The sequence below is a fragment of the Tupaia chinensis genome, unplaced genomic scaffold, assembly GCF_000334495.1.
Source record: "Tupaia chinensis unplaced genomic scaffold, TupChi_1.0 Scaffold138270_1, whole genome shotgun sequence".
Taxonomy (NCBI): Eukaryota; Metazoa; Chordata; class Mammalia; order Scandentia; family Tupaiidae; genus Tupaia; species Tupaia belangeri.
The window spans coordinates 15491-20256 of NW_006198168.1; the positions used below are offsets into that span (position 1 = coordinate 15491).

At 38.6% G+C, this 4766-nt stretch overlaps 1 pseudogene; it reads right to left on the reverse strand.

Moving 5' to 3' along the window:
- Nucleotides 1-862: 862 nt before the first annotated feature.
- LOC102494849 (60S ribosomal protein L22-like 1 pseudogene) lies at nt 863-1236 on the reverse strand (annotated as a pseudogene).
- Between the last annotated feature and the right edge of the window lie 3530 nt (nt 1237-4766).

Sequence of the window (4766 nt, forward strand, 5' to 3'; positions counted from 1 at the left end):
TATCTTGTGGCTTTTGGGTGGAAAGTTCTATAGATGTCTGTTAAGTCCAATTGATTTAGGGTATCGTTTAGATCCTTTATCTCTTTACCTATTTTTTGCCTAGATGATCTCTCCAGAAGGGATAGTGCGGTGTTGAGTCTCCAACAATTAGTGTATTGCAGTCTATCTCCTCTTTTAGATCTAACAGTCTTTCCTTCACTTATTTGGGTGCTCCTGTATATCTTCTTGATCTATAGAGCCTTTTATTTTGATATAATGCCCTGCTTTGTCTCTTCAAATAGTTTTTGTTTTAAAGTGAATTTTGTCAGAAATCAGTATTGCAACTCCAGCTCTTTTTTGGTTCCCATTTTCATCGAAAACTTTTTTCTAACCCTTCACTTTCAGTCTATGTATGTCTTTCTCCATGAGGTGGGTTTCCTGTAGGCAACAGATAGAGGGTTTCTGTTGTTTTATCCATTCAGCCAGTCTGTGTTTCTTGATTGGCGAATTTATTCCATTAGCATTCGATGTTATTATTGATGTTACAGGATCTGTAGGGACGTTTAAGTTGGCCATTGTCTTAGTTGACATTTATTTCTTTGCTTCTAGCTGTTAATTGTTTAGTTTTCCTGGAACCGTTCTTTCTTTCTTCCTTCCTTCCTTCCTTTCTTCCTTCCTTCCTTCCTTCCTTCCTTCCTTCCTTCCTTCCTTCCTTTCTTTCTTTCTTTCTTTCTTTCTTTCTTTCTTTCTTTCTTTCTTTCTTTCTTTAACAAGCAGTGATTTTTATTCATTAATAAACTAAAAGCCTATTTCCAGATGATTCTTTCTCATGTATCCTGCATGCTTTACTTAGTAAGCAAAGCCCCATAAGGCCAGGCTTCAACTAATCCTCAGACTCTGATCCTTCTTCATCTTGACTAATCTGGAAGTAATGAAGTTCGTAAGTCTCCTTGTCAGATGCAACCACACGAAGCCAATCACGAAGGTTGCTTTTCTTAAGGTATTTCTTGGTCAGGTATTTCAAATACCTTTTAGAGAACTGTTTCTCAGAAACAACTGTGATTTTATTCTTGAGGTGTTCAATGTGAACTACATTTCCAAGGTTGCCAGTTTTCCCATTGGCTTTAACCTTTTCCCACATAAACTGTTCAAAATTTCCGGAGTCAAAAATTCCGTCTTCTACTGGATGAGTAAGGTCCAAATTAAACTTCCAGGTTGACCTCTTAGGCTTCTTGTCTTTCTGCGGCGCCATCTTGGAAGCCAGCCATGCAGTCAGAAAGGAAGCGGAACAGTACTTTCTTCAGAGTTTCTTAAAGAGCTATTCTGGTGTTGGCACATTCTTTCAGGTTTTGTTTGGGAAGATTTTAATCTTTTTTTCCCATATGAAGGATAGTCTTGCTGGATATAATAGTATTAGTTGAAATAGTTTCTCTCTTAAAACTGTAAATACATCTTCCCATTCTTTCCTTGCTAGTATTGTTTTCGTTGAGAGTCCAGTGTTAGCCTGATGGGATGATCTTTGTAAGTCACTTTTCTTTACTCTCTTGCCAGTTTTAGTATCATGTCTTTATCTGTGGTCTTTGAGAGTCTGGCTACAATGTGCCTTGTGGAAGATCTTCTGGGGTTGAGTCTATTTGGGGTCCTTTGTATTTCTTGGGTCTGGTTGCTTGAATGCCTTTCTAGACTTGGGAAATTTTCTTCCAGAATTTCATGGAATATATTTTCCATGCCATTATTACTTTCTTCGCCCTCTGCGATGCCAACTATTCTGATGCGTGGGCGTCTTATGGAATCTAGTATTTCTCCTATATTATCCTCATGTTTTTAGTTATTTTCTCTATCTTCTTGGTGGATTTTTCTAGGTCAGAGGTTTTATATTCTACATCGAAGATTCAATCTTCTGCATGGTGTAATTGACTTTAATACTTTCAAGAGAGTTTTTGATTTTCTGTATTTCAGACTTCATCTCTAATAGCTCCATCAGATTCTTTCTCAGAGTGTCCGTTTCTTCTTTCATATCGTAGGACTTCTTAATCTCCTGAAGTTCGTTGTCTCTTTTCTGTTCCAATTCATAGAGTTTGTTCATCATGAAGGTTCTAAATTCTTTCTCTGACATTTTGGTGACATCCTCAGATTTTAGGAGAGATGAAAGGGAGTTTCTCTGTTCCTTTGATGGAGACATATTTCCTGACTTGTTCAGATCTGAGGCTCTTCTACTTCTAGCCATTAGAAGATTTATTCACTTTTGAATATCTCTTAGGAAAACGTTTCTTCATCTAGGAGAAAGCATGTATCCCCTTTGCTATGAATTGATGTGTGCAGAAGTACCTCTCCTGATGTTTTAGTAACATGGTCTCAAGAAGGGTACTCTATTCTAGATATTCACAGATGATTCTGTATTGATGAGTATCCCAGGAACCTTCCAATAATAGGGAAGTTCAGAACTGGGATTCTAAATCAGCCAAATCCTTCAGGAAGAGTGGAGGATGAGAAGAGAGGATAATATAAGAGGAAAAAAAAGAGTACAGAGGGCTATAGATGGAATGGGAAAACTCCTGCAGGGCAAGGGCCGGTCTGGTCTGTGGGGCAAGGGGGAGGAGAGAATTAGCAAAACAAAAAGAAATAGCAAAGAAGAAAAAAAATTTTAAAAAATGAAGCCTTGCCTACCTTTAGTCTGGGGAGCCTGGAAGTGGGCTGGGAAGCAGTCATGCTCTGGCCTCTTTGGCCTCAATTTCCCTTGCTGGAAAGTGGCCTAGAGATGGAGTGGGAGAACTTATGCAGGGCAAGGGTCTGTCTGGTCTTTAAAGGAGGTGAGGTCCTAGTCTGGATCCTGGAAGTGGGCTGGGAGGCAGTCATCCCCCAGCCTCAATGGCCTCAATTTCTCTTGCTGGGAAGTGGGCTATGGGAGAACTCCTGCAGGGCAAAGGCCTGTCTCCACCTTGAGTTAATTTTTGTCAAACGTGAGAGGTAGGTGGTTCAGACTCATCTTTCTGCAGATGTAAAACAGTTTTTCCAGCATCATTTGCTGAAGAGGTTTTCCTTTTCATACTGGATTGACTGGTACCCCTTGTCAAAAATCAGTTGACTGCATGTTTGGGAAGTTACTTCAGTGAACTATATTCTGTTTCATTGGTCCACATGTCTGTTTCTGTGCCAGTACTATGCTTTTTTGATTATCATAGCTTTGTAGTATATTTTTAGGTCAGGGAATGAGATGTTGCCCACTCCACTCTTCCCATGAAGGATTGCTATGACCACACCTGGTCTTTTATGATTTCAGACAATGCTGAACAAATATGATGTTAAAAAATATCAGGAAGTTGTATTCAGGTACAAATCCTTTTTTAAATCAGTATTTTTTTATTATCATCATAATCTTCATTATATTACATTGGATTACATATAACTTTACTGTGTAGTACATTGCTTTTTCAAAAAGGAATGCCATGCATTTCAGTCAATACAGAGACATTAATCTCCCTACTTCATCCTTCAATATATTTTCAATGTTTTTCCCAATTATTATTATTATTCTAATTATTTATTTAAACAATTACTGTTTCTCATTTTGCTTGTAAAAAGACTTTACCCATCATGAAATACTTCTCAGATCAATCCAGTTGAGAATACTATACATGCCATCATTAACAGGTAACAAGCCATATCTGTTTCCCACTAATGTCCTGCCTCTCTATTTGTTCTCTTGCTATCTTTCCCTGTACTCTTCTCTTTACCCCACTCATTCCACACTATCTTATCCTTGTTAAGTATTTTCACTGCTTTTATGTCCTCCAATATTTCTCTCTCTACCATGGAGTGTGGATAGTTGGTATATATTAAGTGGATACATACACTCTCTTTTGTTCATAGCCCGGCTTACTTCACTCAGCAATAGATCCTCCAGATCTGACCACTTTCTATCAAATGCCAGGGTCTTGTTATTTTAATGGCTGAATAGTATTCCATAGAGTATATACACATTAGCAAAACAAAAAGAAATAGCAAAGAAGAAAAAAAATTTTAAAAAATGAAGCCTTGCCTACCTTTAGTCTGGGGAGCCTGGAAGTGGGCTGGGAAGCAGTCATGCTCTGGCCTCTTTGGCCTCAATTTCCCTTGCTGGAAAGTGGCCTAGAGATGGAGTGGGAGAACTTATGCAGGGCAAGGGTCTGTCTGGTCTTTAAAGGAGGTGAGGTCCTAGTCTGGATCCTGGAAGTGGGCTGGGAGGCAGTCATCCCCCAGCCTCAATGGCCTCAATTTCTCTTGCTGGGAAGTGGGCTATGGGAGAACTCCTGCAGGGCAAAGGCCTGTCTCCACCTTGAGTTAATTTTTGTCAAACGTGAGAGGTAGGTGGTTCAGACTCATCTTTCTGCAGATGTAAAACAGTTTTTCCAGCATCATTTGCTGAAGAGGTTTTCCTTTTCATACTGGATTGACTGGTACCCCTTGTCAAAAATCAGTTGACTGCATGTTTGGGAAGTTACTTCAGTGAACTATATTCTGTTTCATTGGTCCACATGTCTGTTTCTGTGCCAGTACTATGCTTTTTTGATTATCATAGCTTTGTAGTATATTTTTAGGTCAGGGAATGAGATGTTGCCCACTCCACTCTTCCCATGAAGGATTGCTATGACCACACCTGGTCTTTTATGATTTCAGACAATGCTGAACAAATATGATGTTAAAAAATATCAGGAAGTTGTATTCAGGTACAAATCCTTTTTTAAATCAGTATTTTTTTATTATCATCATAATCTTCATTATATTACATTGGATTACATATAACTTTA